Consider the following 11,660-nt stretch of genomic DNA (forward strand, 5'->3'; position numbering starts at 1 on the left):
ATAACAGACATTGGCAACCAATGCAACCATCAAAAAAAACTATTATAAAAAAAAACCCGACTGCACACTAAAAAGAGGAAAACAAGCCCCACAAGAATATTGTTGTTGATGGTAAGTATCGCAGGCGGGGACCAACTTGACCGCCACCAACGACAATACTTACCCAAGTAAGATTCTGCTAAAAGGTGAACTTAACAACCAACAACCAAAATGACTATAAATAACCCTCTGTTGGTCCCCGCCTGCGATACTTACTATCAACAACAATATTCTTGTGGGGCTTGTTTTCCTCTTTTTAGTGTGCAGTCGGTTTTTTTTTAATAATATTTTATTTTTATTTATAACATTTTTGTTACCCCCAAAAAACATCCTATGGCACTCCCTTTAGGCTACAGGAGGCCACAAAGAAACAGACATACATACACTCGAAAAACATTACCCTCCTCCCTTTGGCAGTCGGGTAATTATGGCAGCTATGATATATGTACCTTTCCGGCGTACGATATTTAAAACGATATTAAAAATAAATAAGTACTTTGCTTATATAAATTATAAACCCGGTGGCAGCATGGTTCTATTTTTATCACTTGTCACTATACTCGTCACTTTCGCGCTTACATACTTGTTAGGACGTGACAACCATGGTGACAAATGATAAAGAGCCCACCATCTTAGCCCTGCAGGCGTATTATATATATTGTATAACCACAGATTATATAATAGATACGCCTCCATAGCATATGCATGCTGCTGTGCCACTGTGCTGGCCAGCGATCCATGTCACTAATCAATCTGCGTCTCATTCGCACTACGCGTTCGAAAATTATTTGAATTTGAAATCAGAGGGCCTACCGCGAAAATCGAAGTTCGTCGATTGCGGACATTTTTCTCTGTCACTCTAATTACGTCTTAGTGAGAGTAAAAGAAAAAGATCCCCCAATTGGCGAATTTCGGTTTCGGTCACGATCACGTACGAATTTACAAGTGCGACAGAGAGGCAACACGTCGAACGTGGTTCGCGGTAGGCCCTCTGAAATCTACCACTAGACACTCTGTATTTTAAGGCCCGTCCACACGGGATGATCAAATTCACAATTTCATAATGGAATCGACGAGCCGATGTCCTTCAATTTAATATTTGCGTCTTATTGACAATTTAATCAGACTATAGTAAACACCCCTATAATGGAACAGGCATGGAACAGAACCAGTAATGGGATGGTAAAACAAGTATTTACCATCAGATTTTAATCGCTGGCAACATTTTACCATAAACAAGAGCCAAAGAGCTCAACTATTGGTATTTTGGTCCAAGTTTAATTTTTCATTGATATTTGTTAGTTTGTAAATGAATGGCGCCTCACATCCCAGGAATGGAGCAAAAACACAAACAGTTTTAATTGGTCAATAATATTGAAACCAATTGCAGTAGCTTTCATTAAATAAGTACGTAGAAAACATAAAAGACGAATTGGACATTTAACTTTTAAAGCGTAAAGCGGTAGAAATTTTACACGTGTCGGTGAAATATCAAAAATACTACTTCAATCTTTCTCTTAAATGTCCCATGATTGGTGCTGTCAACATAGGCGAAAAATAATTCCATCTGGACTGGCCTTTAGCAATTTACCTACGACATACATAGAAATATTACTTATATTATATCGTTTCGTAATACATAAAGCGGCCAAGTGCGAGTCGGACTCGCCCATGAAGGGTTCTTTTTTGCCATTTGGCTACGGAACCCTAAAAATGAAGTGAATGTCACCACTCTACACTACTTACATCAAACTTATCATTACGTATAGTTTCTATATATTCGGTTATCGACTTTAATACAATATTCATGAAGTCTATATTACAATAATTACGTTCAGCTTTACGCGGCGCGTACTTATACATATATCGACTTTCACCTGTAGTAAAAAAAAAGCGGCCAAGTGCGAGTCGGACTCGCGCATGAAGGGTTCCGTACCATTTGAGACGTATTAAAAAAAATCTACTTGCTAGATCTTGTTCAACATTTTACCACTTTGGACACACATTTTACCACTTTGGAAGTGCCTCTCGCGCAAACTATTCAGTTTAGAAAAAAATGATATTAGGAACCTAAATATCATTTTTGAAGACCTATCCATAGATACCCCACACGTATGGGTTTGATGAAAAAAATTTTTTTTTAAATTTTATGACGTATAAAAAAAACTACTCACTAGATCTCGTTCAAACCAATTTTCGGTGGAAGTTTGCATGGTAATGTATATCATATATTTTTTTTTAGATTTTTCATTCTGTTATTTTAGAAGTTACAGGGGGGGGGACACACATTTTTTCACTTTGGAAGTGTCTCTCGCGCAAACTATTCAGTTTAGAAAAAAATGATATTAGAAACCTAAATATTATTTTTGAAGACCTATCCATAGATACCCCACACGTGTGGGTTTGACGAAAAAAATTTTTTTTTTTAATTTTATTTTGTATTAAAAAAAAAAACTACTTACTAGATCTCGTTCAAACCAATTTTCGGTGGAAGTTTGCATGGTAATGTATATCATATATTTTTTTAGATTTTTCATTCTGTTATTTTAGAAGTTACAGGGGGGGGGGGGGGACACACATTTTTTCACTTTGGAAGTGTCTCTCGCGCAAACTATTCAGTTTAGAAAAAAATGATATTAGAAACCTAAATATCATTTTTGAAGACCTATCCATAGATACCCCACACGTGTGGGTTTGACGAAAAAAATTTTTTTTTTTAAATTTTATTTTGTATTAAAAAAAAAACTACTTACTAGATCTCGTTCAAACCAATTTTCGGTGGAAGTTTGCATGACAATGTATATCATATATTTTTTTTAGTTTTTTCATTCTGTTATTTTAGAAGTTACGGGGGGGGGGGACACACATTTTACCACTTTGGAAGTGTCTCTCGCGCAAACTATTCATTTTAGAAAAAAATGATATTAGAAACCTCAATATCATTTTTGAAGACCTATCCATAGATACCCCACACGTATGGGTTTGATGAAAAAAGATTTTTTGAGTTTCAGTTCTAAGTATGGGGAACCCCCAAAATTTATTGTTTTTTTTCTATTTTTATGTGAACATCTTAATGCGGTTCATAGAATACATCCACTTACTAAGTTTGAACAGTATAGCTCTTATAGTTTCGGAAAAAAGTGGCTGTGACAGAATCGGACAGACAGACGGACATGACGAATCTATAAGGGTTCCGTTTTTTGCCATTTGGCTACGGAACCCTAAAAAACCTAATGTTTATTAAATTTAAGTTCACATTTACTTAATATTTACGTATTACATGTTACTCGTACGTATCGCTTTTAACGCTTTTTGACTAAAAATATTTTATTGCGTAACATTATCGATCTATTTCAAACATCTAATTTTAGCCTTACGCGCTCAAATTAGAGTTCATTTTGATAAACACTTCAATGCAGTTATTACGTTTTGAATACAGCTTAAACGAACTGTCAAATTTAGGTGCTAATTTTTGCTCAACTCAAGGATTTTTATGTCGAATAAAAAACATGTTTTGTGCACACGGAACTACTTATATGATACATGTGATCGGATACCATCCACCATAACCCATTTTAATAAAAATACGTTCGAGGAAAACCATTTTCAATTAAATGATTCACTACATTATTAGAATTAGAGTCATCAAAAACTTTTGCAAAACAAATAATATGGAAAATAAACAATATGTAAGCTGTCAACATAACCCATACATACTTACACGTTATCAAAAATCCAAAAATACGAAAAAATCACAACACAACACTAATAAAGCACCTCAAAAAGTTTAGAAAAAAGTTAAATTCAAAAAGTAAACACTGCTGTAACACGACCGAATGCAATCGTCGCGGAAAACCAGCGGGGCCTCAGGCGGGGAGGGGCTTCGCGATTCGGCCGGTTTATAATGACGAAACACACAATCTTGCGAGCGGCAGGACAGAGACTGACTAAAAACATGGCGGACGATGACGTAAAGGCTATTTGTACAATTAACGCGTTGATAATACTATCTGCTTTAAGAGCCCTTAATCCTTGGAGCGTTCTCCGATTTCACGAAATAACGCTCGATAGATGGCGTTGGCGCTCGGTACGCGAGCGCCGGCAACGCGACGCGCGTTTCAATGCAGACTAGAATAATCTTGATAGTTTTCAATATAATTTCAAGCAACATTAATTTTAGTGTTATATGATATCATATGGGCACTCTTTATTTTATTTTATATGCACAGTAGTTTTTTTTTATGTACACTACTACTAAGTGTACAGACTACAGAGTGTACTATAACCCTTGCTCTTTATTCTGTCTCTTTCACACCAATGGAAAATGAAGAAGTTAGTAAATGACTGCAGGTATAAATAAAGTATATTAGTGCGATAGAGAGACAGATAGTGTTTCGTTGTCGTATCGTAAACGATTGGCATGTTGGCCACACACTTGCTTGGTGCCTAGCCAAAATACCAATCGTTTGCGTATATTAGTGCGATAGAGAGACAGTAGTGTTTCGTTGTCGTATCGTAAACGATTGGCATGTTGGCTACGCACCCATGATACCTAGCCAAGAAGCCAATCGATTGCGCATATTAGTGCGATAGAGAGACAGATAGTGTTTCCTTGTCGTATCGTAAACGTTTGGCATGTTGGCTACGCACCCATGCTGCCCAGCCAAGATGCCAATCGTTTGTGCATATTAGTACGAGAGAGAGAGACAGATAGTGTTTCGTTGCCGTATCGATTGGCATGGTGGCTACGCACCCATGCTGCCTAGTCAAGATGCCAATCGTTTGCGCACATTAGAGCTATAGAGTTTCAGTGTTATTTGAAATCACGTTAGGGTTTGTATTATTATTTATGACCCGAATGAAGTCCATCCAGGTTCTTATGATGGAGTCAGGAGTTGGTCACCAGAACTCCTAATCTACTCATTATAATTCCATCGTGCTTGGGCTCAAAAGATTTGCCCTGACGAACACCATCGATCTAGATGAGGTCCAGGGTCTCTTGACGGAGTCAGGAGTTGGTCACCAGAACTCCCCAGAACTCCTAATCTACTCATCATAACTCCATCGAGTTTGGGCTCAATAGATTTACCCTGATGAGCACCATTAATCTAGATGAAGTCCAGGGTCTCATGATGGAGTCAGAAGTAGGTCACTAGAACTCCTAATCTACTCATTATAATTCCATCGTATTTGGGCTCAATAGATTTGCCCTGACGAGTACCATCGATCTAAATGAAGTCCAGGGTCTCATGATGGAGTCAGGAGTTGGTCACCAGAACTTCTAATCTACTCATTATAATTCCATCGTGTTTGGGCTCAAAAGATTTGCCCTGACGAGTACCATCGATCTAGATGAAGTCCAGGGTCTCATGATGGAGTCAGGAGTTCGTCACCATAATTCCTAATCTACTCATCATAACTCCATCGTGTTTGGGCTCAATAGATTTGCCCTCACGAGCACCATCAATCTAGATGATGTTTAGGGTCTCATGATGGAGTCAGGAGTTGGTCACTAGAACTCCTAATCTACTCATTATAATTCCATCGTGTTTGGGCTCAAAAGATTTGCCCTGACGAGTACCATCGATGTAAATGAAGTCCAGGGGCTCATGATGGAGTCAGGAGTTGGTCACTAGAACTCCTAATCTACTCATTATAATTCCATCGTGTTTGGGCTCAAAAGATTTGCCCTGACGAGTACCATCGATCTAGATGAAGTCCAGGGTCTCATGATGGAGTCAGAAGTTGGTCACCATAATTCCTAATCTACTCATCATAACTCCATCGTGTTCGGGCTCAATAGATTTGCCCTCACGAGCACCATCAATCTAGATGATGTTCAGGGTCTCATGATGGAGTCAGGAGTTGGTCACCAGAACTCGTAATCTATTTATCATAACTCCATCGTGTTTGGGCTCAATAGATTTACTCCGACAAGCACCATCAAATTACCATTATGATGAATAGATTAGGAGTTCTGGTGACCAACTCCTGAGTCCATCATGAGACCCTCGACTTAATCTAGATCGATGGTACTCGTCAGGGCAAATCTTTTGAGCCCAAACACGATGGAGTTATGATGAATAGACTAGGAGTTCTGGTGACCAACTCCCGAGTCTATCATGAGACCCTGGACCTGATCTAGATTGATGGTGCTCGTCAGGGCAACTCTATTGAGCCCAAACACGATGGAGTTATGATGAGTAGATTAGGAGTTCTGGTGACCAACTCCTGACTCCATCATGAGACCCTGGACCTCATCTAGGTCGATGGTGCTCGTCATGGCAAATCTCATGAGCCCAAACACGTTGGAATTATAATGAGTAGATTAGGAGTTCTAGTGACCAACTCCTGACTCCATCATGAGACCCTGGACTTTATCTAGATTGATGATGCTCGTCAGGGCAAAACTATTGAGCCCAAACACGATGAGGTTATGATGAGTAGTTTAGGAGTTCTGGTGACCAACTCCTGACTCCATCATGAGACCCTGGACCTCATCTAGATCGATGGTGTTCATCAGGTCAAATCTATTGAGCCCAAACACGATGGAGTTATGATGAGTAGATTAGGAGTTCTGGTGACCAACTCCTGACTCCATCATGAGACCCTGGACCTCATCTAGGTCGATGGTGTTCGTCAGGGCAAATCTATTGAGCCCAAACACGATGGAGTTATGATGAGTAGATTAGGAGTTCTGGTGACCAACTCCTGACTCCATCATAAGACCCTGGACCTCATCTAGATCGATGGTGTTCGTCAGGGCAAATCTATTGAGCCCAAACACGATGGAGTTATGATGAGTAGATTAGAAGTTCTAATGACCAACTCCTGACTCAATCATGAGACCCTGGACCTCATCTAGATTGATGGTGCTCGTCAGGGCAACTCTATTGAGCCCAAACACGATGAGGTTATGATGAGTAGATTAGGAGTTCTGGTGACCAACTCCTGACTCCATCATGAGAACTTGGACTTCATCCGGGTCAAAAATAATAATGCAAACCCTAACGTAATTTCAAGTGAAAATGCGTTTTTCAGAAAATCGCAGCCAAATAACACTAGACCTTACTCATAGTGTTGTGTTCCTGCCGGTGAGTAAGGTTGCCAGAGCTCAACGAGGGGCGGGAGGGGGTTAGGGTCGGCAACGCGCATGTAACTCCTCTGGAGTTGCAGGCGTACATATGCGGGCCGTATGCTTGTTTGCCACCGACTTAGTATTAAAAAAAAAGTAACACTGAAAATCCATCAATAAGCGAGTCTGTTAGGCATACTGTAAAAAATGAACATTTATTAAGATTTTCTAATCGCAGTATATAGCACTTCTCGGAACTCCGTAGCTGATTACGATCGCAACGAATGTCTGACAATCGAGCACAGGTCCGTCCTCTAAGCGCGCTCCGCGCGGACTGAGAGCGGGGCGTCGCTGCTGCGTGATTTATACGTGTTTTAAAAAAATATAAATTTACGGCAATGTAGGTCCCATAGTTACGATTTTTTTTTTATAGGTTAACATAAAGTTACAGTTTGCTATAATATTATTTTTAAAGCAAAATATGCGTACAATTTGCGGAAATAAAATATAATAAAACCCTGTTTTCGCCAAAAAAATGAAGAAAACTCGGAAGGTATTTTATCAGTTTTTTCAAATGAATCTTCGATTGTTAATCATTCCAGCCCCTCGTACGAGATATGTTGAATCAAATTGTAGTCATTCATGTACCAAATGATTCTTGTTTACAGCAAAATTGAGAACCGAAACGCCACATCTCACTGCAAAATTTGGAAAAGACTCCCAAAAAAACTCATTAAAAAAGAGGTTTAAAGGAGAAAATGAAAATTTGAACTGTTGGAGCCGCTAGTTTAGGAAACGATTATTTAAGTACGTTACCAGTTTTTGAATAAATACTAATAGTTACGTCGTAATCTTGAATGAAAAAGGAAGCATTTTACAAAATACGCTCGTCTGTAGGAATAAGGACTCTTAAGAAGTTAGCTGATACTGTTTATGTATGTTATTGATAAAGTCTAAAGCGTCTGCGAATTTATGAACTGCGAATAATTAAATATTAAACAACAAACACATTATTAGTACTATTAGTCTTCTTCTTCCTCGCGTTGTCCCGGCATTTGCCACGGCTCATGGGAGCCTGGGGTCCGCTTGACAACTAATCCCAAGATTTGGCGTAGGCACTAGTTTTTACGAAAGCGACTGCCATCAGACCTTCCAACCCAGAGGATAAACTAGGCCTTTTTGGGATTAGTCCGGTTTCCTCACGATGTTTTCCTTCACCGAAAAGCGACTGGTAAATATCAAATGATATTTCGTACATAAGTTCCTAAAAACTCATTGGTACGAGCCGGGGTTTGAACCCGCGACCTCCGGATTGCGCTCTTAGCGCTTATCTTAATAGTACTATTATTAGTACTATTAGAAAGGAATAGTATTTTACTATGTAAACTATCATGGCAGGGGAGCCGGATATGCTAAATTTGGAGTTACTCGAGCGTCGTATAGGCCTATTGAATTCGTATAATTAGATGATAGGAAGAATAAAAAGGTAACATATTTAATGTTTTCCTTTCCAGTGGTCAGGGCAGCGTTTTTAGTTAGAAAAATCGTTAAGGAGATTGTGAATTTGGTCCAAGTTAATGTTATATAATCATTTCATTAATTTCAGTGATTGTACACTTTTGTTTGTTTGTCATTCATTCACCGTTGCTTCTGTTATACTCATTTCCTCAAAGGTTAACTGGAAGAGATCCCATACAGGGATAAGTTCGCCTTTGTTGTATTTAATTTACTCTGTAACTGTGTTTTTCGTGTTTTTATTTCTATGTACAATAAAGTATATACATACATACATACATAATCATGCAATAGCTCAAAAAATGCGTACAAAAAATTGTCAGGTTCCGTAATCATTTAATCTGACAATTATTTGTGTCCGCGGTCGGCAAAACGTCACACTTTGGCGCTTATCATAAGGACGAGATTTGCTTGTATGTTTATACGAATAACCTGTCAAAGCGTCATTATGGCAAGCGAGAAAGTGGGACGTTTTGCCGGCCGCAGACACATTTTTTTATCCCACGACGGTGGCAAACAAGCATACGGCCCGCCTGATAGAAAGCAGATTTGTACGCATTTCCTTAATCTGGTTACAAAGTCCGAAATTATATTTTCACATTGTAACCGTCATTATATTAAGACCCCTCCGGGGCTCTCCTACCATTATTTTGTTCTTCGAGTCATCAAAACATTGTCATTAATGAATATTTAATCGAAGTTAAAGGCTTGGCACGAGGTTGATACTTAATATCACTCTATATTATTGCTAAGTACGGTCACGTCTGAAAATATCGATACGGACAAAGTGCCAAAAATATGTATCCACTACTCTAATATATGGGCCATAAGGCTACATACGCACTTAGCGGTTGGCCGTAATGCGGCTGGCCGTCCTGCTGACCGCGGGTTGCGGATGCAGTTGCGGCCAACCGGACGGCCAGCCGTAGCGCGGCCAGCCGCATAATGCGTACAGCGACCGCGCGGTTGAGCCATTTCCAAAATTTATGTACACGTGCGCGCGAGCAGCCGCAAACTGGCAACCGCAGTGGATCCGCGTAGTGCGCACAGCTACCGTCCGGCTGTCCGCCAGTCGGGCCGCAGCGCTCCGAGCGACCGGAGCGGATGGGCGGCAGCCGGATTGCAGTGCGTATAGGTAATACGGTTTACATACAATTTTGAGGTTCCGGTTAGCCGAGCGGTCATCCGCAGTGCGGGCAGCCGCACAGTGCGTACATACCCTAAGGTCTACCTATATAAAGTGGAGTTCAAAAGAAAAGACAAATAATGTAAAGAAACCAATCTACCTTCATTTCTTCGTAATCTCGCACTTTTTGTGGACAACCATGATTGTATCAACAGTTTATATGCTTAAACCTTTTATTTATATCGTCAATTACTATTTGTTTACCAGATTAAATCAAAGAGAATTTGAAATAGAGGTGGATTGTCAAAGAAAACATATTGCAGACACAGTAAATTTACGGCCATGTAAACACATTATTAAAACTTTTAGAACGCCATTTGACTTTGATCCTTATTTTTTCACTGATATGTGTTAAATTTAGAAAAGTGGCGCCATCTATTAGGGCATAGGCCAAATGTTATGGCGCTATCGCCCGAAACGATGCCGCCATACCTTTGGCCTATGATGACCTATTAAATACATATAGGGACCGTGCGCGATGGAGGGTCTGCCATCTTGTGGCCTGAATCGGAACAATAAACATGTAAAACACGTTACGTGTTTTGTTGTGCATGGGAGGTTCTGCCATCTCGTGGGCTACATTGGAACAATAAATATCACAATTACACCTCGCGCCACAAATCTTACGGCTCCTGTGCTGCCTCCTATAGTTCATGCACGCTCCCTATAATGTGCTAACAAAAATTTGCTCCCGATATTTTAAGAGATACCTACTAGTAGGATGTAAAGTAGGTAGGTACCTACTTTACATTAAAACAATTAACTTTAAATAGAACTAAGAGAACTTTGTCATGTAATTTTTCTCTTTTCATTTACCGAAAAAAAAAACCTATTAATCTTTCTAAAAATAATTACCATGTGCATTAACCACTGACAAGATGTTTAACATATGGAGTGAGGAATTAAAAGGAGTGAAATCTCTTATGATAGAACTGTTGCAAAAGTGTCCAGCTGTCAGCTATAAATAATAGTTTCAAGTCTCTCCAGAGTAGCTAAGAAAGAACCTAGGCGTTATTGACGGAGTGAAGTACGCAGTCTATGAATTGATTTCTTTTCCAGTATTCTAGGTATTTTAGCGCCACCTGTTTAAGGTTTTTTCATGACACTTTTTGGTACATTTTTATTTTTTTTATTTTTATTTTATTTATTCATTTTAATTAACACAGTATAACAGTTAAAACTAAAGCACTGTGAAATTACATATTGAACCTAGACAATCTAGACATGTATAATTGGAAAGAGTTGACATGAAACATCAAAATACTAATTGAATTGATACATGGAGATTCCATTCCTTACCTCCACCTTCCATAGTCTAACACGTGTCATTTGATTTATCAACGTGAAGTGGCTAGTTAAGAGTTAGGTAAAAGAGGTTCCAGAATCTGTTCAATGAGGTCTCATTTAATTATCTCATTAACAGGGCGTTTTACGTAGCAAATTTGTTTTTCGATTTCCTCCAAAAAAAAAACTTGAAACCTCATATTTAAATATACAGGAAACGAGTACTATCAGTTGTAAAAATATTGGTAGCTAATTTGTTTGCAACTTATAACATTTTATTTACAATAACAATATACAATAATGGATATATAAAGAGGATTACTATAACTAGCTTAAATCTAAAACAGGCCCATGCATCGTATCAAGGATGCTGGCGGCATTTCCTCGTTGTATCGCAATACTGATACGTTGTGCGAGGAGCCCGCCAGCTCTTCGGTCAGCGGTTACGTCAACCAGAAATTTCGCGATCTCTGGAAGTAACTTGTGCGCGCTGGGACCCCATGGACCTAGAGTTTCAACGCCAAATGGTACAAAATGGTATTTTTATATAGGTATGCTCAT

The sequence above is a fragment of the Cydia pomonella genome, chromosome 27 (genome assembly GCF_033807575.1).
Source record: "Cydia pomonella isolate Wapato2018A chromosome 27, ilCydPomo1, whole genome shotgun sequence".
NCBI classification, from domain to species: domain Eukaryota; kingdom Metazoa; phylum Arthropoda; class Insecta; order Lepidoptera; family Tortricidae; genus Cydia; species Cydia pomonella.